The 24992-nt window shown below is 47.5% G+C and overlaps 1 long non-coding RNA gene across 2 annotated transcripts in view; it reads left to right on the forward strand.

Annotated features, from left to right (window-relative positions):
- The first annotated feature begins 1964 nt into the window (after positions 1-1964).
- LOC142295331 (uncharacterized) overlaps positions 1965-24992 on the forward strand; it is a 45059-nt gene continuing 22031 nt past the window's right edge. The window contains exons 1-2 of one of the 2 annotated variants that reach the window (XR_012751423.1): positions 1965-2251; positions 18467-18588. This is a non-coding gene — a long non-coding RNA (uncharacterized LOC142295331). The remainder of the gene's footprint in view (positions 2252-18466; positions 18589-24992) is intronic. The other variant, XR_012751425.1, reaches the window with a different exon arrangement.

Genomic DNA, 24992 nt, shown 5'->3' on the forward strand with positions numbered 1-24992 from the left:
TACTATACACTGGGATGGGGCTACGATGGAGAAATAAACACCAGGATAGAGCCATAATGGGGACATATATGAGGATAGGGCCAGGATGTGGACATAAATACTAAGATGGGGCCATGATAGGGACACATACTAGGATGGGCTATCATGGTACATATGCCAGAATGGGGCCATGATGGGACATATACCAGGATGGAGGATATATTTACCAGGAAGTGGCCCAGGATATTAGCACTGGATGGGGGTCATTCCTACACAATGAAGGCGGTGGGGCAACTTGTATGCCATTATAGGATTTAGAATGTCACAATGGCCCATACATCTGACCAACATGCAGGGAGGCTCAATCTTTGCACCAGGGCCCAGCAGACTCAAGTTACTCCACTGGTCAAATGAATTTTGTAGCATACGGCTGTCTATAGAAAAATACAAATGTGCAAAGAAAAAAAGAAAATTGTTTGGGGTGTGAAAGGGTTATTAGAGCACTGTGGTGGTAATATCATGGGGCTGCATGGCAGAATGTGGTAAAGGGCACTGTGCTTGGCACTATCAATTACAGCACTTTTCAGGTGAGATGGAAAGTAGAAAAAAAAATAAAGGAAAAGTAGAAAGTAATGGACACCAGTAAGAAGTGACCCTGGCTGGCAGAGATGTGCCAGGCCTGCACAGGGGCAGTGCCAGTGGTCGGGGGCACTCGGCTCCCAGGGGTCGGGGGCGCTCGGCACCCATTGGTCGGGGGCGCTCGGCACCCAGTGGTCGGGGGCGCTCGGCACCCATTGGTCGGGGGCGCTCGGCACCCAGGGGTCGGGGGCGCTCGGCTCCCAGGGGTCGGGGGCGCTCGGCTCCCAGGGGTCGGGGGCGCTCGGCTCCCAGGGGTCGGGGGGCGCTCGGCTCCCAGGGGTCGGGGGGCGCTCGGCTCCCAGGGGTCGGGGGCGCTCGGCTCCCAGGGGTCGGGGGCGCTCGGCTCCCAGGGGTCGGGGGCGCTCGGCACCCATTGGTCGGGGGCGCTCGGCTCCCAGGGGTTGGGGGCGCTCGGCTCCCAGTGGTCGGGGGCGCTCGGCACCCAGTGGTCGGGGGCGCTCGGCACCCATTGGTCGGGGGCGCTCGGCTCCCAGGGGTCGGGGGGCGCTCGGCTCCCAGGGGTCGGGGGCGCTCGGCTCCCAGGGGTCGGGGGCGCTCGGCTCCCAGTGGTCGGGGGCGCTCGGCACCCATTGGTCGGGGGCGCTCGGCTCCCAGTGGTCGGGGGCGCTCGGCACCCATTGGTCGGGGGCGCTCGGCTCCCAGGGGTCGGGGGGCGCTCGGCTCCCAGGGGTCGGGGGCGCTCGGCTCCCAGGGGTCGGGGGCGCTCGGCTCCCAGTGGTCGGGGGCGCTCGGCACCCATTGGTCGGGGGCGCTCGGCTCCCAGGGGTCGGGGGCGCTCGGCTCCCAGTGGTCGGGGGCGCTCGGCACCCAGTGGTCGGGGGCGCTCGGCTCCCAGGGGTCGGGGGCGCTCGGCTCCCAGGGGTCGGGGGCGCTCGGCTCCCAGGGGTCGGGGGCGCTCGGCTCCCAGGGGTCGGGGGCGCTCGGCTCCCAGGGGTCGGGGGCGCTCGGCTCCCAGTGGTCGGGGGCGCTCGGCTCCCAGGGGTCGGGGGCGCTCCGCTCCCAGTGGTCGGGGGCGCTCGGCTCCCAGGGGTCGGGGGCGCTCGGCTCCCAGGGGTCGGGGGCGCTCGGCTCCCAGGGGTCGGGGGCGCTCGGCTCCCAGGGGTCGGGGGCACGCAGCTCGCTGTCCCTCACTGACACATGGACGCACCCACACAACTTTTTTCTGGGATCTGAGCTTCAATACAACAAAGCTTGGGAAATCCCCTCCCCTCTGCCCAGCACTTGGTACCTCCCTGGCCGCTGACTGGTCCCTGTCTCCATGAGCCCAGCCCATGATACGGGGGTGTGCTATTCCCGAGTTGTTCATTGACAGCAGTGCGGGGGTCACATCACATGGGACTGTGTGAAGAGCCGGCACAGTTCCAGGAAAGTGAGGGCGCACAGGTGAGGAGGCCATATGCTGCCCACATCGTGTACGCCCCGCTATGGTGCCGGCACAGCCTCCTCACGTGTGGCCCGGTGTCACCAGAGAGGGGCGGCGAACAGCTGTGACAGCGCTGTGCCCGGCCCGGGAAGTGTTAAAAGGGAGGGAGTTCACGGGCTCCAACAAAGAATATGGCGAGACCGTGCAGGAAGCCGGAGCGCGGTGCCCTTCAGTCCTGCCGCCGGCCGGGTAAGTGACCTTCCCGCCTGCCCCGCTGTCCGCCGGGAACTTTGTAGGAAACTTCTGGGAAGCCGAAAATGGCGAGCTGACGTCCGCCCGTGGAAGTGATCCGACGTGGGAAAGTGAGCGCCGGCTGAAGGGCACGGGAGCTGCGGGCACCACCTGTCTCCTCCGTGCGGCCCGGGACGGGGTCACCTGCGGGGCTGGTCCTTATTACTGCAGGCTGCAATGCCCTACAATAACGATGGGTGGAAAGGGTTTCCATGGTCACCGACCACAAACAAGGCCGAGCAGTGTGACTGCTGAGAAGAAGCTTGCAGCAAATCCTGCCCAATCTAGGGGTGTGGATATGCATGTGCGTGTGTGTATATGTATGTATGTGTGTGTGTGTTTGCCATGCCATACTTCATCTCTGTAGCATATTGCAGGGCTTGGAAGTTTTGTTTTTTTCAGGACAACCATACTTTCTGTTGGCAGCATTCCTAAAACTCTGGCAATGTGAGCTCTGCTCTTTACAGTATGTGCAGGCTATGTCTTTCAGGAGGACGGTTCTTCTGGAAATGTCGGGGTGTGTGGGGGGGTTCTCCCCCCCCCCCCCCCTCCCTACCCCTCTTATTACCATTGCCAAGATCCTGTCCCAATATGTAATCTAGTAATAGCAAATGCCTCCAATTATGAATGTAGTATAGTTCTTCTGATTAGCTATTTCACTTACCTAAAATGCAGGGCATTACAGTAGCTTAGATATCCATGGTCATGAACACTAACAGTGTGTGTGTGGTGTTAATCATGGATACCTAAGCTGCAATGCCCTGCACATGAGGTAAGTGACATGGCTAATCAGGAGAACTATACTACATTTATAATTGGATGTAATTAGCATCTTGAAGACGAGAAGACACGTTTTTAAATTTGGCACCACAGTTGCCATGGGCCAGTGTCAGTGATGTCGGTAGGAAGGACATGTCATCGTCACTGTGGTTTTCTAGCCCTGTGATGTCATTTCATCTAGCATTGTGTAGTATCCCCCTCCCCAAAGAAAATTTGACATCAATGACCTTTATTGATTCAATGTGTGATTGTAAGTTTGCATACAGGATAACTCGCTGCTGTTCATGGGGTGTGTGTGTGTGTGTGTGTGTGTGTGTGTGTGTGTACATAGGTCTATCTATTTCTGGTGAAATGAGACCCTTACAGACCTGTATGGTAAGTGTATACCTGGTAGCTGACCCTTTCTTGCCCCCTTTTCTCTTAGTATCCAGGTGCACTGCTAAGGCTAGGTTCACATTTCTGTTGTTTTAAATCCGCCAGGTCCGTCAGCAACGGATCAGTTGTTGTTTTTTAGATGTCAACTTAGGCTAAGTTCACACTTCAGTTGTTTTGCATCAGTCACAATCCATCGCCTTGAGGAATTACGGTATCCTGCAAAATATTTTGCAGGAATCCTGTTTTTTCCCCATAGGCTTCTATTAGTGACGGATTGTGACTGATGATGCTGCGTTGCATCCGCTGCGTCGCGGTCAGTTGTTTTTTAACTGACCGCCGGGCGGGAGCAACGCAGCATGTAACGTTTTTTGAGCAGCGCGATCCGTTGGATTTTGCTGCGCATGCGCTCTCTGGCTCCCCGCCCCCCGTAACCAGGATAAACATCGGGTAACCAAGCAATGCACTTTGGTTAGTTACCCGATATTTACAGTGGTTACGGGTGCAGGGAGCCCGCGCTAAGCTGGTATCCAAGATAAATATCGGGTAACCAAGCAAAAAGTGCTTTGCTTTTAGTTACCCGATATTTACCCTGGATACAGTGTGCAAGGAGGCTGACACTTCACCACTCGGCTCCGCCCCCTCCCGCACTCCGCATGTACACACACTCACACACACACTCACACACTCACCTGTCCCCAGGCATGCAGACCGTGGCACTGACGTCCTCAGCTCCGCCCCCCGAACTCCGCCCCCCGCACACAACGGAATCCGACAAAGAAATTCTTTTCTTTGTACCGTTGTCATCCGTTGTACAACGCATCAGTCACATGCGTCAAGCAACGCATGTGACTGATGCAAAACAACTGAAGTTTGAACTTAGGCTAAGTTCACATTTCCGTTGTTTTGTATCAGTCACATGCGTCGCATGTGACTGATGCGCTGTTCAACGCTGTACAACGGATGACAAAGAACAGAATTCTTTGTCGGATTCCGTTGTGTGCGGGGGGCGGAGTTTGGGGGGGGGGGGAGCCGAGCGGGGCCGTGGCACTGAGGACGTCAGTGCTGCAGGGACTGCAGGACAGGTTTGTGTGTGTGTGTGTGTGTGTGTGTGTGTATATACACATGCTGAATGCGGGAGGGGGCGGAGCCGAGCGGGGGGCGGGGCCAGGCGCTGAGGATGTCAGTGGCAGTGCTGCGGTCTGCATGGCTGGGGACAGATTGTGTGTGTGTATACATGCGGAGTGCGGGAGGGTGCGGAGCCGAGCGGGGGGCGGGGCCAGACGAGGGTGGCAGTGCTTGTCTGCATGGTTGGGGACGTGTGTGTGTGTGTGTGTGTGTGTGTGTACATGCGGAGTGCGGGAGGGGGCGGAGCTGAGCGGGGGGCGGGGCCAGACGAGGGTGGCAGTGCTTGTCTGCATGGCTGGGGACGTGTGTGTGTGTGTGTGTGTGTGTGTGTACACACACATGTGTGGAGTGCGGGAGGGGGCGGGGCCGAGCGGGGAAGTGTCGGCCTCCCTGCACACGTAACCAGACTAAATATCGGGTAGCAAAGCACCCGATGTTTACCTTGGTTACCCGATATTTACCTTGGTTACGGGCCTACACCGCTTAGCGCTGGCTCCTTGCACCGTAACCAGGGTAAATATCGGGTAACCAACCAAAGCTGGTGACTTTTGCAGGGAGCCAGAGAGCATACGCAGCGAAATCTGACGGATCGCGCTGCTCAAAAAACGTTACGTGCTGCGTTCCTCCCGCCCGGCGGTCAGTCGTTCCACGACTGATCAGTCGGGCGGAGGGTGCAACGCAGCATCATCAGTCACAATCCGCTGCTCATACAAGTCTATGGGAGCAACGGAATCCGCTAAACGGATTCCGTTGTTTACAAGTGCAGCGGATTGTGACTGATGCATTTTAGCGGAAATGTGAACTTAGCCTTAGCCTAACGCAACGGATGTGTTTGGGAAAGGAATCCTGTGAAAAAACTGATCCGTCGCGTCCGTTACATCCGCTGTGCGTCCGTTTTTTGACGAATCAGTCATGATCCGTTTGTGTTTGGGACAGCCCAGTGGGTGTGCCAAACATGCTGGGCATGCTCAGTAGAGCATGACGGAATCCAGCGCTGGATTCCGTTGTAAGACGGATTACGATGGAATCCAGCACCATAGACATCCATTACAAGCGTGACGGATTCCTGCACGGCATGTTAATTTTGACAGCCAGAAAAACTTTACATTCTGCGTTGCTCCCGCCCGGCGGTCAGCCCAAAAACGACTGACCGCGGCGCAGCGGATGCAACGCAAGGTAATCAGTCGCAATCCGCCTCTAATAAAAGTCTATGGGACCCAACGGAATCCACTAAACGGATGCCGTTGTTTACCAGAGCCGCGGATTGTGACTGATACATTTTAATGGAAATGTGAACCTAGCCTATTTCAACCTTTTGATAAAATCTGACTATTGGACAGGCTGGTTGCTATGGAAGTGCTGCATGGCAACGCCATACAAGGTGCCAGTCTGTCAGAAGTGAGCTGGTTGAGGCCTGCCGTTGGCTCTGTACTTAGTGCTATTGGGGGGAAAGGGGCAAATTTTTTCTGTATTTTTCTTAACTGTTGAATTTGTAACATTGCTATCATGCTTCATATTACTCTTTAGTGGACTTTAGATGGTCTCTGATAGGCGTTTAGTAGAAAAGCGCAGTAATTTCCATCATGCTATACTAATTGTATACCCCTCTACATGGGCGCTAGACTAACATTTTGTTAGTCCTTCCCATGGTTGGCTAGACATTTTTCTAAGTTCAGCCGTTGACGTCGGATATACTCACATGTGCTCCCGGTTTATATGCCAAATATATCCAACGCTTTTAATAGGCCGGATGCAAGTCTAGTGACCTCCGCTTATATTCCCTCACTTTTCATTATATGGGATATTGCAAACAAGTTTTTCCTTGATTTTACAAGGGGAATGTTTGGGTGGTATTTGCAGGGACATGTTTTTTTCCCATGTGTCAGGTCTACAGACCACATTCATTATTGCATTAACGCCATTATTCCCTTTCTCACTAGCGTATGTCGGGAGATTTTCATGTGAGCAGACGAGACTTGTTTTCATGGGTGGGTCAGAAGCACAATAGAATATGGCCATGTTACGTCTACTAATTGCTAGATTAGACGTTAGGCTGCAGCCTGGCGAAGCCTCTCCACTCCTGGAAGCTAACATGCTTATTTATGTTACAAATATGTTAATGCTCTCATATGTCTGCTAATCTTTCCCGGAGGACCCCTATTATCATTTACAATACCTTTGTCACTTTTTTTTTTTATTTCCCAAGATTCAGATTTTGGCTGTAGTGGTACTTTTTTAATTGACTAGTGTTTGAGGCAATGTACTGTATATGAACCAAATGCAAATCCTCAAATAAGCATAGGTTTGGGTATTTATTCATTCAGTGGCCTTGTCTTTAGTCATACCAAAGAGCAGAAAAAAGAAAGCTGAGTAAAAGTAGAAAACTGATATTTAGCAATGCGTTCTGCAGTTTGTGTGGTCTGACCTTGTAACCTCGGCATTCACCCAATATGTTCCAATGTCGCAGACATAAATCATCACTTTTCTGTAATGTTGTAGGTGGGTTCAAGGGTAATGGGGCATCTGTAGAAAGTGAGTATACTTTACATGTTTTCCCCTGTTAATATAACAATGCTTACATCATTACAGCAGTGTTATTCGCTCTCCTGTGATGTTGCATGAGTCGCCCAATCTCCTCGCCTTCAGATGAATCGAACATCAAGAGGCAGGCAGAGTTGTGGCCACTCACTCCTTGATGATTGATTAATCGGAAGGAGAGAAGATTGGGCGAAGGCCTCGCTTGACGTAACGTCGAGTGCGCACTGACATGGCTGGAACGGCGTCAGCACCCAAGGCAAGTATAGGCGTTGTTAACTGGGGTGACCATGGTGATTTCAGAAGAGGTTGCCAGAGTAGTGGATAACCCTTTTGAAGCCTGACTATAAGGAGGAAAAAAATCCCATATATCTCTAACATTGCATGTTATCTAGTTTACAGGAAGAAGCGTGTACAGTATAGTGTGCACTGGAGAACACAGACAAAGCTTAAAGGGAACCTGTCACCACTTTTTTGGAGTATAAGCTGTGGCCACCACCACCAGGCTTATATATATCATTCTGACATGCTGTATAAGAGCCCTGGTCGCTGTGACAACATAAAAAACCACTTTATAATACTTGCCTAACGATCGCGCTGCGGTGGATGAGGGCCTAATGGACGTCTCTGTTGTTCGGTGCCGGAGCCGCCTCTTTCGGCTATCTTTGTTCACCTTCTTCTCTAGCTGCGGTGCATGACTGGTCCGACGTCATCCACACTCGCCGGCATTCCGGTCCTGAGCAGGCACACTTTGATCTGCCATGAGAAGGGCAGATCCAAGTATTGTAGTGCGCCTGCTCAGGACCGGCGAGTGAGTATGACGTAGACTCGTCATGCACACAGGCTTCAGAAAGAGGACGAAGATGGCCGAAAGGGGAGGCGCCGACAGCGGAGAACGGAGATGCCCATAAGGCCCTCATCCACCGCAGAGCGACTGTTAGGTGAGTATTATAAAGTGTTTATGTTGTCACAGCGGCCTGGGCACTTATATACAGCATGTTAGAATGCTGTATATAAGAGCCCGGTGGTGGTGGCCGCAGCTTATAGTCCGAAAAAGTGGTGACAGGTTCCCTTTTAATATTTTTGCAGGCAGCACACTGAAGCTACAGTCCCACGATCAGTGTCCGTCCAGTTTTTGATGCTGCAGAATTCTAGCATCATCTACATACCTCACTTTAATTGTGTTTTCGATGATGCGTTTTTTTTTTTTTTGTTTTTGTTGGTTTGGTGTGCCGTCCTTTTTAAATAAAGCTGTTTTTGTTTTTGAAACTTACTGGCATTGACATCATTGTGTGCGGATTACATGCGTTTTTGATGCATCAGATGTGAAAATCTCGGAGTAGAAACGCAAGTCTTGGGGAAATTCCACACAGAATAGTGAGCATTTCTGCAAGAGAAATTGACATGCTGCATCTTGGAAAAACGCACTGCAGGTGAGTTTACATAATTTCTATTAATCCCATCTACTTTGCTTGTAAAACGCTGTGTTTTTAATGCAGTGAAAATGCGCAGCGTAAAACTTACATGGGCACATACCATTGGGGTAATTGGGTGCACAGATTTTTCCTTGTGTATTTGCTTGCTCAAAATGTGATGCATTTTTGCAGGGCCAGCATAGCACTGAGATCTTGTGCTGGAGTGTTGCTTTAAATGTAACTCCCCCACCCCTGTTCTTATCCTTGCCCTCCGGCGGCTTCATCTTTTTCAACATTGCTTTGGTCCTGTGTCGTCATCTTGTGCCTAGAAATTCTGACTGGTCAGAAGTTGCCTCGCAAGGGTTCAGTGCAAGTCTGAGAGTCCGATCCTAAAGCATAATAAATGTAAGATGCGGAGGGATATTTATTCAGTCACCCATTGTCAGTCGCTGGGTAAGATTGAGAGAGGGCTTAGTGCATGCCATGATGTTGTGACCGTGCCCAATGTGCTCTGGCCTTACCAGTGCCATAAGGTCCAGCAAAAAAGGCCTGGGAACATCAGCGCGGACAACAGTGATCTCGTGTGTGTGTGTGTGTGTGTGTGTGTGTGTGTGTGTGTGTGTGTGTGTGTTAGATTTTCAGCCTCTTTTGCATGCAGCTAGTGTAAAGGGTCATGCACAGTAGGTGCATACTTATTGGACCTCTTGTATATTAACAATGAATTTATTTATTTTTATAGAACCCCCCCCCCCCACCCTCCCTTCCCCAATAATTTGTCTCTCACAGCATCAACTAATTCCAGCCCCTGTATACAGAGCCCCATCCTGCATCATGCTCTGTTTGCAGTACACTACTCCTAAGTTATCAGCCCTCTCCAGCTTCCCATTCCAGTATCTGCTAATGCTGTGGTTTTGGTGTGCCTGGTCGATCAGTAGCTGCCACTACTCAGTTGCCGAAGGATGGTTCCAATGGCAGCTGAAGGGTAAATGGTAAGTGAGGAGCGAGCATTGCAATGCTTAGGTGCTCAGTACGTGTAACAATCGGCTGGATGCTCGGTTGGGCATGACTTGAGTACCTGAGTATGATGGAAGTCAATGGGGGACTCAAGCATTTTTCCACAAGACTTCCTGGAAAAAATGCTAGAGTCCCCCATTAACTTGAGTTGTAGTCAACTCGTGCCCATCCTAGCATCCAACTCCATGTTCCAAGTACTAGGCACCCGTGTATGATAGTGTGCACTCATCATTACTACATGAGGCTTAGAAGGGCCCTCTAATTAGAAAGGGGTGTGGCCAAACAGTTTAGTTTAAAAAATTGTATATATGTATATGTATGTATCGCCACTTGTGATTTTTGAAACTGACCATTTATAATTTTTTTTTTTTTCGGTGGATGTGTCCTGTACTAACTAACTTTTTTTATTATCTATGTTTTTTTTTTGCCATTCAAACTTCATGAACTAGCCCTTCAGTATAGACACTGGTAATTGCGAAATGGCCAGATAAAATGATACACCATTATAGTTAGTAAATTGGCACTAAAATGAAAGCTAAAATTGGGCAATATACAGTTTACCTCTTCCTTTGCTGTAATTGGCTACTATTAATAATTGGTTCTTATTATAACATTTCTTTTTATCCAGGAGTTATTTTTTTTTTCTTTAACTTTCTCTAAAGGCAATCCAGATGTCTGACTGATGACAGGATGTATTATGTTAAAATTAGCTTCCTCTCCATCAGAATATCTAGCACAGATCGGTCATGCAGGCAGCCAAAATGAAGTTTCAATCAGCGGAGAGCCTGTTACAATTGCAGGATGCATATTGGAAGTCAGTGAGAGGAATATACTAGGTCTATCTTATTGTGTTTTTGCACCCACAAGAAATGGTGAGGGTAATGATAACTTTTTGGGCTAGAAATCATTACTATTAACAGGCTTTTTTTATGATAATAATTGTGCAATCTGGAAATATATAATAATAAATTCACTGCACTCGTTTTTTAGGTGAAATAAACGTGCGCAAAATTATATTGAAACGTGAAGAAGCAAACATCCAACGACGTTTCGACCCTCCGGGTCTTTATCAAGTCGCTGTCTGATGGATGACCCAGTCACCCATCAGACAGCGACTTGATAAAGACCCGGAGGGTCGAAACGTCGTTGGATGTTTGCTTCTTCACGTTTCAATATAATTTTGCTCACGTTTATTTCACCTAAAAAACGAGTGCAGTGAATTTATTATTTGATTTTGGGATTGACCCCCCCCCTTTTTCACTGGCACCATTTTCATCTCAGGCTGAGTGCAGACCATTTTATTTATCATCAATCTGGAAATATGACGTGCACCATTCAGTTTTCTGGATTTGCATCCATTCATATAGCTCTTGTGACAGTAGTCTTGATGCCTAGTATGAACAAAGCCGAAATAATGAAGGGGGTTTATATTCCACAGATTAACGAAAGATCTCAGTGTTATATAAACATGTTTCCGAGAGAAGTGTAACTTGTATCATTGGTTCTGCAGCACAACCATTCTGTCTGTTTCATGGTATATTAAGTGACTCTATATTGTCGCTATTAAACTAATGTATTTGTACATAGTTACAAAGCATCTGGTGCAAGTGACTGTTCTACATTTTCAGCTGTCCCGTCCTGGGCAGTGGCTGTCCGCAGTATGCTTTGATGGGGAGCCTGTTTTGTGCTGTGAATGAAGTCCCACATTCACAACTTTAACCTCAAATATGCGACTTGCCTAGATATTGCTGTTGGTAGCCGTTGTCTGGAAGCTTGCTTTCATTACAGGATTAGCTTCCTTTTAAGCAGGATTTGTCATAGGGGGTGCAGTATGTCATGTAATAAGGCACTCTGGAATACCTGTTCCGATCATTGATATCCACTTATAGGTGGCCTATGACCTAGTCCTAGGGGGTAACAGATTTTTCCCACAAATTTACCTTTTCATATTACAAAGGGTGAAATCTTCAGTCAAATGTGCACCTAAACCTGTTTTTATACAATTCATAGTGGTTTAGGTCTTGATGTTTTTCCAGCGTATCTGTCTTGTGTGAACATAGCCTAATTAGTTGTAATATATGCAGCACAGTAGTTTAAGCTATAAGAAGTCTTGGGAAGTACCGTATGTATGTGCTTTGAACAGCCATTTGTACAGCCCTTGACTTCACCTTTTCTATGAAGGTGCAGGTAGTTTACACATGCTACACTGCCCCTGCATGCCAAGGAAGGCAAAGTTCTCTGCATAATCTTTCATTTTCGGTGTTGCATATGTGGTGCTGTTGTGGAAACATTTGTCATGTCCTCTGCTTGTCCTTGAATAACTTGCATGGTTTGATAGCAGAGTGGAAATTTCTCTTCTGAACCTCTTGGTTTGTCTGCATTACATCCAGGATTCAGCGTGAAATTACACTACCCTATGTCACAAAAGCTTCTGCATTTTGTCAGGTCAATATTTTTTGGGCCTGATGCCAGATCCCATTGTGATCAAAGTTCGCTTTGGCTTACTGTTCCCATCTCCGCCACATAACATGACAGCTCCATGCTGATTCGGCTTGAAATAATCTGAGATGTGTAATATGCTCTCGTTTTCAACTGCATAATCTACCTAACAACTTCATCTTTTGGTTATTTACAATATAACCAAATTTATTTATTACTAGCTGTACTACCCGCCTTCGCCCGGGTTAATAACTGCTGTTAACAAAATAGAATGTATTAACAAAAATGTATTCTGCTCACAAAACGAATAGATATAAATGTAATTAGAATGTCTGTCTCCCCCTCTGTATATATTTCTGTCTGTCTGTCTGTCTGTCTCTTTCCCTGTCTCTTTCCCAGTCAGTCTGTCTGTCTCTGTCTGTCTCTTTGTGTCTGTCTCTTACCCTGTGTGCAAAATTTTGTGGCTGTAGCTGCGACGGTGCAGATGCCAATCCCGGACGCGTGTGTGTGTGTGTGTATTTTATATTAATAAATAATAAAATATATATATATATATATATATATATATATATATATATATATATATATATATATATATATATATATATATATATATATATATATATATATATATATATATATATATATATATTTTATATTATATTATAGCAACATGTCACTTTCGTGCGCTTTGGGTGCAGGTCTTGCTCTGTCTATGGGAGGGGCAGCATCCAGAGCGCATGAAATCTGCTTTTCAGTACGCAGCGATTTGAAGCGCACGTGTGCTGTTCAAATCACTGCAGAAATTTCTGCAGGGACAGAATGCAACATGGACACCTAGCCTAATACAAAATGATGCTCTCAGAGGGCTCATGTTCCATAGCAGAGTCCCATTTACATTATGTATGGGCTTGTGTTGTAGTGAACAGTCTGGATATGTTTGCTCCGATTCATTCAGCTGTTTGGAGCAGAAATCCGGTGTAAATCACCTTTGAAAAGTTTCAAGATTTCTGCACACTTCAGAGTTGAGCAAAAAAAGTTGCATCTCTCGCCATTTGCATGTCCCGGATATCCCCCAAGTTCAAAGACCACCCTCAACAACCCGAGAATTAGTGCCCATGAAGAATCGGCTAATATTCCTCAGGATTACTGCTAGAAGCTGTTGTTTAAAAGGGTGCTCAAAGAGCTTAAGACTCTAGCCGTGAATTGGTTTGAAGGATTCTAAGTATATTTTCACACTGGGTTTTTTTTTTTTAATTTTTCTGCGGTTTATGGTTTAAAGTTTCATTCATTGCGAAATACAGTTTTTGGGGTTTTTTTTTCACTCTTTTCTATGAACATCAGCAAAAACGGTGAGAGTATTCACGTGCTGCTTCTTGCAAAAACGCAGATATTTTCTGTTTGTCAGGAAAAAGTGTGTGCATGAGACTTCTGGAATCTCCGATTTACTGGTGGTGTACTACCGTGTTTCCCCGAAAGTAGGACCCCCCCGAAAGTAAGACAGGGTGGGGGTTACGGGGGGGTCCTTCAATGTAAGGCCTCCCCCGAATGTAAGGCAGGGTTGGGGGGCCAGTGTGACATGTAAGGCCCTTACCTTTGGGCCGCCGCTGTCCCCCATTGGGTCCCCAGGCTCCAGAGGTGTCCTCAGGTGCAGCTGGGCGGGTCCAGCGCTCATGGGGTTAACTCGCCGTGTTAACCCCGCAATCCGCCCAGCTCATTGGCCGCCCCTGCTCCCCACGTCACCGCCGGCCCCCGGCTCGAGCGCTGATTGGCCCAGCAGCTCAGGCTGTAATTGGCCGCCCCAGCCCCACGTCACCGCCGGCCTCCGGCTCGAGCGCTGATTGGCCCAGCAGCTCGGGCTGTAATTGGCCGCCCCAGCCCCACGTCACCGCCGGCCTCCGGCTCGAGCGCTGATTGGCCCAGCAGCTCGGGCTGTAATTGGCCGCCCCAGCCCCACGTCACCGCCGGCCTCCGGCTCGAGCGCTGATTGGCCCAGCAGCTCGGGCTGTAATTGGCCGCCCCAGCCCCACGTCACCGCCGGCCTCCGGCTCGAGCGCTGATTGGCCCAGCAGCTCGGGCTGTAATTGGCCGCCCCAGCCCCACGTCACCGCTGTTTCCCTGCTGATTGGCACAGCGTTCCCTGCAGCACAGGCCTTCCGCACCGCAGAGGAAAACGTCCACCATTTAAAAACCAAGTAGGGAAACATGTACTGTATAGGGTATGGGGCTGTGTGCAGTGGGATACGGCACAGCCCCATACCCCATAACAGTGCCGTATCCCACTGCACACAGCCCCATACCCCATAACAGTGCCGTATCCCACTGCACACAGCCCCATACCCCATAACAGTGCCGTATCCCACTGCACACAGCCCCATACCCCATAACAGTGCCGTATCCCACTGCACACAGCCCCATACCCCATAACAGTGCCGTATCCCACTGCACACAGCCCCATACCCCATAACAGTGCCGTATCCCACTGCACTGTTATGGGGTATGGGGCTGTGTGCAGTGGGATACGGCACAGCCCCATACCCCATAACAGTGCCGTATCCCACTGCACACAGCCCCATACCCCATAACAGTGCCGTATCCCACTGCACACAGCCCCATACCCCATAACAGTGCCGTATCCCACTGCACACAGCCCCATACCCCATAACAGTGCCGTAACCCACAGCACTGTTATGGGGTATGGGGCTGTGTGCAGTGGGATACGGCACAGCCCCATAACAGTGCCGTATCCCACTGCACACAGCCCCATACCCCATAACAGTGCCGTATCCCACTGCACTGTTATGGGGTATGGGGCTGTGTGCAGTGGGATACGGCACAGCCCCATACCCCATAACAGTGCCGTATCCCACTGCACACAGCCCCACACTCCATAACAGTGCAGTGGGATACGGCACTGTTATGGGGTATGGGGCTGTGTGCAGTGGGATACGGCACTGTTATGGGGTATGGGGCTATGTGCAGTGGGATACGGCACTGTTATGGTATGCAGGCAGAGGGTATACGGCAATTACCGTACAGTACCGTAGTGTGTTATTGTTACCGTACTTTGATTTGTTGTCTGCTTTCCAGTTGAACGGTGTAACGTTAAGTACTGTATTGTAAAAGAGATACTGAATGATAAACAATGCTGATGCGGTACCGTATATTTTTACCCCTAGACATGAGCGCTTCCGGGAGCGGTAAAAGAAAGAGCTACTCCGTGGAGTATAAAAAAGGAATAGTGGAAGAGTCTTGGGGCAAAAATATGGCAGAATTCTGCAAGGAAAAAATGTTGAGTGAACGATTGGTGCGTAAATGGCGAGCAGATTACGGTCACCTCAGTGAGCAAGTGGAGAGCGGCATGGCTAAAAAGCGCAAGGTTGGATGTGGTCGGCAACCAATGTATACCGAGCTGGAAAGCCTGGTCTGTGAGTGGGTTGCTGACAGGAGAGCGAAGACATTGGTGGTGACCAGGGCTCAGATTCAGGAATATGCCCTTGCTGTGGCACCCCAGTTTGAAATTTCCCCAGAGGAATTCAAGGCATCACAGCACTGGGTGGATAACTTTCTTGAGCGCAATGACCTGTCGTTGAGAAGATCCACAACCCTCTTTAGGCTGGAAGATGCGGAGATTGTTAAGCGTGCATTTGCATACAAGAAGTTTGTGGATGACACTGACTTCTCAAAGTACGGTCTCTCCAACATGATTGCCATGGATGAAACTGCCGTGTTCATGGGCCAAGCAGCTCAAACCACCATTGACCAACGAGGTGCCTCCTCTGTGTACGTTCCCTCCACCGCTTATGAAAGTGCACGTGTCACCTGCATTTTGGCGATTCGTTTGGATGGCAGTAAAGTCCCACCTTTACTCATTGCGAAGGGCAAGAAGGACAAGATTGAGAGGGTGTCTGGCATTTATGTGCTGGAAACTGAAAAAGCTTGGGCCACACAAGCGGTTATAAGGAAGTGGCTTGATTTAATGCTGCCGCTTGTTATGCGCGGGAACAAAAGAGCGATGCTGATCTGGGATGCAGCCAGCACACACCGCGCCAAAACCATGAAAAACTTCCTTCATGAGCGGAGAATCGACCAGATCATGATTCCGGCAGGGATGACGGCTTATCTCCAGACTCTGGATATCGCCATTAACAAGCCCTTCAAGGACAATCTCCGTGCAGAAATCAATGATTACATTGAAAACCGTATGGAGAGGAACGTCCGTGGGAACTTTGTTAAGCCAAAACTGCCTGAGATTGTTAACTGGGTGAAGAATTCATGGGGAAAGATAACTGACACTTGCGTTGCTAATGCACTGCGAGCTGGCTACCTGGACAAGACCTGCTCATTTCAGGACAGTGCCGTTGCAACACATGACAGGTATGGGCCAATGATCCAGGCGGAAATGGAGCCCCAAGAAAATCCAGAGGAACCTCAGAGTGTTGATGTTTATGATGATGTTCCTGAAGATGATGACCTGGTTGTGATGGAATAAATCTTGTTTTATCTTCCAGTATAACTCATTCAGACTGTTTGTTGTTGTTAGTTCGTTGTTTTACATGTTATACATGGAAATACCGTCATACGGTAATACGGTAGTAACAAGATATTCTTGATACGCTACATTTGTTTTAGTCTACTGTTTGGTGATGACCGACTCTTCAGCATGTTAATAAATGTTAATTTATTGGTTAAAAAGAAATTGTCATTTTTTTTCGGCTAATGTAAGACCTCCCCTGAAAGTAAGACAGGGTGGGACTTTTTGGGGTAAAATTAATGTAAGACAGGGTCTTACTTTCGGGGAAACACGGTAGTATTATTATTATTTTTTTTTTTTTTCTTGAATTTGGCAACTACTTGTTTGGTTAATTTGTGTTGAACTTTTCTTTAATCCAAACAAGAAGAGTTTGAAAACACCACCAAGAAGTTTGTATATTTTTCTAATAAGCCAACTTTTGTAGTTTGGTTGTATAACTTTGATTGGAACTGTGTCCAAACTGCATAAACAGTGACCCTCACATACGGCCACTTACATGTGGCCACCAAGGAGTGCACAAGCTTGTGTTGATGACAAGTTATTTCCTACAAAGTTGTCGCTCTTTTGTGTATGCATGTGGGCATGTATCGTGTACTGTAGATTAGGGTGTGAGCTCGGCTAACCCAGTGTAGGGCGTTTATTTTTTAATTTCTGATCTGGATGCAAGCTGTAGTGGTGTTTGGGGTAGGCTGTATAAACACACTTGGTTTCCGTGTTTTACGCATTTCTTAAAAATTGTCTCCATGTGACATTGTCTGATGGAATGGTGTATTCCTCTGTATGAAATTAGGAGCACAAAATTACAAATACGGTACAAATTAGAAAACCTTGAAGTTTTTATGGCGCATTAAGGCTATGAAACTGCCATATGATTAGGACTGGAACACAATACCTGTCCATCATGCTTGTAGATGCGTGATTGGTGCTGCTTACCTTCTGATGTTTGGCTGACCGTTCCCTCTCCTAATTTCCTTGCACCCCAACACACTTGTGCATGTGCGGCTTGGTCAGGCATGCATGTGTTTTCAACGGGTAAAGTGGAATAAGCCACTTCTCATGCTGGCTTTTCTATAGCTAGAATGTGTAAGCTTTTGATTTCTTAAACATGTGATCCTTCTTTCGGTGTATTGTGTGCTGGAGTCTGACGCCCCGATATGCTCCGAATTTGGGGATCGGTTGACTTCAGTCTAATGGGTTCTTTCAGACACATCTGCCCCAGTGTGGGTCTATATAGGTCAGCTGTCACCCTGCCTGGCACTTGTATGCATTCACTGTGAGTAATGGTTTGTATAATATATATTTTCCACATTATGTGCGTTTAATTGACCTGTTGGAGAATGATTTTTGTTAATCATACTCCAACATTAAACCTCTGCCTGACTGATCACTTTCTTCCCATTCAGCCATGCTCAGAATATCAAATAAGCAGAGTAATTGCCTCTTACTGAGCAAGAAATTAGGAAGTTTTACTTCTGCCTGAAGCTGTCTGGTTGCAAACTGTTGAATCTGAATCTCTTCCTGCCATTAATTGTTTTATAGGGTGTGGCTGAAAGGCAAGGGAAGTAATGGAAATACTCAAGTGTGTGCACGCTGGAATTTTGTCCTTCCTCTCTTGTTTTCCAAAACCAAACAACCTTGAGCACTTTGAAGGTTGAGGTTGTACCATAGCAACTGAGCATTCAGTCCCACTTTTTGTTTTGTTAACCTCACGGTCCCTCACATTGTAGATTTGTTTCAGCCTGACAGTTAAAGGGTAACCGTCGATTAATTTTTTTATTTAATCAATCAATAGTAGACCTGAAAATAAGCAACTTTGTAATATATCTTTTATAGCTCCCAGCCGTCCAGTTTCAACAGGACTGTTACGATTTGAGGGTTCAGTCCTGCTACTCACGGCTCTCTTCCCAGCTCCTCCTCTCAGTGCAGTGCATAAATTAAATACTTTTTCTGCTCTAGTTTCCCCAGGACTAGATCTCAGGAGCACCTGATCTGTAGGAAATGGGTCTACCACTGCCTGTACGGAGTATGGAAGAATTTGTGACTCAGAAGCAATTATTTAGACAGATGTCTCTATGTAGGTAAGGAAAAAACAGCTTTTTTTGTTTTGTTCCTATAAAGTAATGAGAAAATTACAAGTGTGTGTGTGTGTGTGTGTGTGTGTGTGTGTGTGTGTGTGTGTGTGTGTGTGTATGTATATATATTATATATTATATATAATATATTATATTATATTATATTTTTTTTCATCTCTACCTGGGCCTCATACCAACAACCCTCACACAGTTAAGCTGCAGCACTAGCTGTTGAGCCAGAGAATCTGCTGATTATCACGGAGAATTTTCTGTATTTGAAGCTGTGGCACATCTGACTTCACAGGCAGATTATACAGGTCCTAGAGAGCCATTGTACCAGGAGCGGACATATGATTGGTGCAACCTGTGTGGCCACACAGTTGCACCAAAGCGCTAAGGGGGCCCATTACAACCTCCAAAACGGGTGCAATTTTGCATTTTTATAAGCTCTTAGGCTGCAAAGGGCACACAGTGTTTTTGCACAGGGGCCTTTTTATTTCTGTCCGCCAGTCCATTGTACAGAGCAGTGCATCTGTGTCCTGTATTCTACAGGGAGAATAAAATGTACCGTATTTTCCTTTTTATAAGACACACCCCAAATTTGAAGGCGGAAAATAGGAAAAAAAATGTTTACTGTTAAAATGAGGTTCAGTCTTTTATAATCCTAGTGCCTCTTTATATTAGCTCACTAGGGGGGAGCGCCAGTGGTGGAGTGGCTCAAGAAGGTCACAGGAGGTAGGGTAGGCGATGCTGCGGGCTCGGAGAAGGGGATGTCTGGGCTCAAGAGGGTCAGTGTGTGGAGGGTCGGCAATACTGAAGGGTCAATGGGTTTCATGGTGGCGGGCTCGGAGGAGAGGGGATCTTGCGGCTCAAGAGGGTCAGTGTGTGGCAGCGGATGGTTGGCGATATTGCAGGCTCGTGAGGTGTTGTGGTGGCGAGTGCCATTGATCTGTCGGCAGACTGCAGGCTCCATTTGAATCTATTGATGCAATCATGGACTTCAAGAAAATGGCCACGAATTGGCCTGCATGGCCGTTTTCTTGAATTCCATCGTGTCAACCTCTTGCGATTCACAGCAGCCCGCAGATCAATGGCGCCCACTACCACCGCGACACCCCAGGAGCTTGCAGTATTGCTGACCATTCACTGACGCACACTGACCCTCTTGAGCTATGACACCCCCTCCTCAGAGCCTGCCTGGAGGTCAATGGTGCCCACCGCTGTGACACCCCACATGTCGGCAGTATCCCCGACCCTCCACTGCCGCACACTTACCCTCCTGAGCTGCTCCACTTTTTTTCCCCAGTTTGCGGGGGGGGGGGGGTGTCTGACAAAATTGATAAAAATAATACAAAAAGTTAATGTAATTTTTAATGCACTTTAAAAAAAAAAATAGCCTATTAGAGAAATCAGATGAGTCCACTTGCTTCAGCAGGAATGGATATCCTTTTTATGAAGTGTCAACAGTGGTGAGGGGCCACATCTGGCTTGATAGATTTGTATGGCTGACCCTTTTGCTTGGCATAGCAATAAAGCGGGCTTTACACAGTGCGATATCTGTCCCGATATCGCTAGTGTGGCTACCCGTCCCCATCTGTTGCGCGACACGGGCAAATCGCTGCTCGTGCCGCACAACATCGCCCGGACCTGTCACACATACTTACCTGCCCGGCGACGTCGCTGTGACTGGCAAACCGCCTCCTTTCTAAGGGGGCGGTCCGTGCGGTGTCACAGCGACGTCACTGAGCGGCAGCGGAGGGGCGGGGCTGAGCGGGACGTAACATCCCGCCCACCTCCTTCCCTCCGCATAGCGGCCGGGAGGCAGGTAAGGAGAGCTTCCTTGTTCCTGCGGTGTCACACGGAGCGATGTGTGCTGCCGCAGGAACGAGGAACAACCTCGTTACTGCTGCAGTAACTATTTTTGAGAATGGACCCCAATATCACCGATGAGCGATTTTGCAAGTTTTTGCAACGATGCAAAATCGCTCATCGGTGTCACACGCAACGGCATCGCTAATGCGGCCGGATGTGCGTCACCAATTCCGTTACCCCAACGAGTTCGCATTAGCGATGTCGTAGCGTGTAAAGCCCCCTTAAGCCTCTGCCAGAGGAGTCTGGCAGCAGCTTTCACATTCAGGGACTGCAACACTTGACTGATTTCAAGGTTTTCATGTGTACTCTTATAGGAAAGTTGGGAGAGGGCTTTCTGCTGACCCAATGTTCGACCAACAGCTCTTTTGTGTGTATGACCAGCTTATTTTACAACCTGTATCTGCACTGTAATCGCGTTATGCTGGTTGCTATTAAAGTAGAACTAGTATTAGAATATCACACAACTTTATTCTAAAATTCAAAAAGTGTAAGAAAGCAGGTTGATATACCGCGCCACACCACAGAAGCCAAAGGTTGTTAAAAGTAAATCCCTTGTTCTTTATTTTCACAGGTCTACGCGTTTCAGGGACATATCCGTCCCCTTCCTCAGGACAATGTACAGAAAATACTATCGTATTTTCTGTACATTGTCCTGAGGAAGGGGACGGATATGTCCCTGAAACGCGTAGACCTGTGAAAATAAAGAACAAGGGATTTACTTTTAACAACCTTTGGCTTCTGTGGTGTGGCGCGGTATATCAACCTGCTTTCTTACACTTTTTGAATTTTCTCATCACCGCGGGACCGCTGCCTCCCACACCATCACATCGTGATTTACATGCTTTGAAAGGGGTTGTGACTGGCACAACCGAACCAGGTGAGTTGACCTGCCAGTATTCACTTCCACGTGTATACCGGGTAAGACCCTATTTGCGCCTTATCTTTCCACAGTTATCTTATCTTCACAACTTTATTCTAGGCGTTGCAAAGAAATCCAGGAGTGCAGGAAATGCTGAGCTTTCTGTTCAGAAGCAAGCAGGACATGGAGTACAGCTTTAGAGCCCATTCTCACTTGCAGCTTTATCTCTCGAACTGTACAAGAATGTGTTTTGAATACTTTTTCCTCTGGAGATTGTATCTATATGTAAAATGGTGTTCAAAGGTGAAGCTGCACTTTAAGGAACTCCAATAAATTAATAATTTCCAAAGCTTAATGTAATTGGAATTGGTGGAAGAGGAGGAGGGGATGAAGTCTGAAGTTAACATTTTCCTAGATAACGTGCAACTTCTGTAGTGCTGCAGCTTTCCCCAATATGCCTTAAATTGTGAGGTTGCTCTTCCAAGTGGCTAGTCCCAGAAGAGCACTTGTAATGCAACAGACTGGTCCACTCAGAGGATCTCTGTCTGCTGTAAGGTTTATCCTTATGGCTGGATTTCTTGCAGGCCATTGTTGAACAGACACTGTAATCAGGGCCGGCCATAGCCTGAATGGCACCCTGTGCAAAACTGCCCTTTGGTGCCCCCCTACTGTTTGTTTTTTTTTGTTTTTTTTTTACCCAGTTTCCCAGGAAACAAACGAGGACAGGAGGCAATTTTTTTTTTTTTTTTTTATACCCTAAGAAAATTAATCTCTTCAAATGTACAATAAATTACAAATTTGTGCTGGAGAATTTGCACCTCAAATCCACCATGCCTGATCTAGTTTCTTTGGAGGTCTTCCGATTTGAACAATTTATGCCGTAACCATGGATATTGCACCCCACCCCAGCTCCGACTCACCCCTCAAGCCCTCCACACACTCCCCACCATTCTTGGAAAAACGTATATATGTGTGTAGGTGTAAAATACATTATATATATATATATATATATATATATATATATATATATATATATATATATATATATATATATATATATATATATATATATATATATATATATATATATATATATATATATATATATATATATATATATATATATATATATATATATACACATACATACATACATTCTAATATATTATATATATATATAAATATTAGTATGTATATGTGTGTATATATGTATATGTGTGTGAACATACATACATACATACATACATACATACATACATACATACATATCTCTATCCACACACACACACATACACACTGCTCCTCTGTATTTCACCCCACACACACTACCGCTCTGTATACTGTCCTCCCACACATTGTCTCTGTATAATATCCTCCTGGTATATATGTCTGCATCCTTGGCCCTTCCTGGTATGCATGTCCCCATCCTGGTTTATTGTTCCCTTCCTAGCATAAATGTCCTCTTCCAGGTATATATGTCCCCATCCTGGGCACCTCCTGGTATGTATATCCCATTCCTGGGCACATTCTGGTATATATGTCCCCATCCTGGTTTTTGTCCCCTTCCTGGTATATATCTCCTCCTTCTTGTGTATATGTGCCTTTCCTGGGTCTCTCCTCTTATATTTGTCGACTGCAAAAAGAAAAAAACCCAAACATTTTACTCACTCTCCCCAGCTCCCGTGTCCTGCAGTGTCCTCCCTGAGCAACGATGTATTTCAGCTGGATGTGTACCCTCCCTCCACACATCCAGATAAAGCAAGGCAGGGGCTGGAGTCAGCGGCCCACCACCCGCGGCTGTAGTCAGCGCCCCCCGCCTCATAGCGGCTGGAGTCAACAGCCCCCCGTGGCTGGAGTGAGCCCCCTTCCCCCGCGGCTGGAGTCAGCGGGTCCCCCACCACCCGCGGCAGTCTTCAGCTCATAGAATGCCTACCTCCCCCTGTCGGATGCTGCGCGCTCGCCAGCTCCGCATTACCCGCAGCACTGTGATGAGGTGCAGAGTGATGACCTCATCACATTGGACTGCGGGATGACGCGCCACCTTTCTGCTCTGCTCCATTCACAGTGCCTTCCCCACCACATGGCTAATTTGCATGCGGTGCCCTAAGAGTTTGCACGCACCTTAGTCATGTGCAGACTGCAGTTGTGGCTGAAGCGACACTGCCGGGCCCCTCTGCTGCAGCTGTGACTGGGGCTCGGTGAAGATGGTGAGCCCGGCTGGCCAGGGGCTACATAAAGCTAAGTAACCGGTGGCGGTTACAGTAAAAACGCAGTGCTGGGACCGGAGGAGCTAGGAAATTTACGACGACTTATTTCTCTGCTGTGCCCCCCCTGAAGCATGGCCGTCGGCGCCCTGTGCGACTGCACAAGTCGCACATGCCTAAAGCTGGCCATGACCGTAATATAGTGGTACTGGTATTGCCAGTCCACTGCAGACTACTCGGTGGTCTAGCAGTGTTTTGTTAGAAGGTTGGAGCATACAATTCACGGTTTTGGTGTTGATCCACTAACTGGATACTTAAGGGGCCTATAAATCTAACAGTATGGTATCGTAGGAGCGTGTCAGGTTGCTTTGGTAACTCAATGCACAGAACAGATGGCCAGCACTACAATCAAGATAGATGAGTAATAGTTCAGTTTAATTTAGGCACGATATTGCGATGGGCTTAATTATCAGAAGAGGCATTTGCAGGGCTTCTGCCCAGGTGCCATGGACTACTGACCTAAAATATGAAAACTTGTCACCTTGTTTCTAATACATAATTAATCATAATATGGCAACTACTTTGGCAGGACTGGCTCCATATGTGTATATTAGTGTCCGAACTCTTCTCTATTGGCAGATGTTGGTGTGAGGGGAAGTACTGTCGGTTATGTATATATGACACACAGCGATTTTCGTTATATACGCTGTCAAATATATGTAGATTGTGCTCAGCAACAATAGAATAGTCCAGTAATGCAATTTGGAGGCAGAAAGGGGCACTCTCCTGTTTAGTGTTTTGGACACAGAAATAAGCATATAGTAAATAAGTGACTAAGTGTACCCATTGGGATGGTCCTAACTTGTCTCCTAGTAGAAAAACCTTACCATGTGTCAAATGACGTCCATGTCAATAAGGGAAGAACAGGACAGGGTCCTGACTGAGACACCCATCAATGGGAAGCTAGCAGATAAAATATGTGGCTCAGAAAGGAGGACAAGAGTGCTCACACTGATGTTTGACAAATATTAAGGTTTTAATGCCAGCCAGGTTAGGACCGTCCCAATGGGTACACTTTGCGGTGGGATGGCTTTTATGACTTTTTTTTTTTTTTTTTTTTCGTGCTCCCCTCGACAGGTTAACACTTGGCTTAGATGTAGAAAGTTCACATACAGTTTTTCCTGTACAAATGTTTTAAAGCCTCCTAGATATGCTTAAATAACTGCACACTTTTCTGTTACTGTATAACTCACAATTAATTACCCAGTTATGAAATGGAAATGTGCGTTTGCTTAGTACAAAGTTAATTGTATTCTATGTTAATGTTTTACCTGGAAAAGAACATTTCTTAAATTCTTTGTGTAATGTTTGACATGCTTTACGAGTTGCATAGCTGATGTGCAGCAGATTTGCCTCTACATACTGTATGTACGCTCCCATTGAACTTGTTCCCCCTAGAACGCTAAATGTGAAAA

The sequence above is a fragment of the Anomaloglossus baeobatrachus genome, chromosome 3 (assembly GCF_048569485.1).
Source record: "Anomaloglossus baeobatrachus isolate aAnoBae1 chromosome 3, aAnoBae1.hap1, whole genome shotgun sequence".
Lineage (NCBI taxonomy): Eukaryota > Metazoa > Chordata > Amphibia > Anura > Aromobatidae > Anomaloglossus > Anomaloglossus baeobatrachus.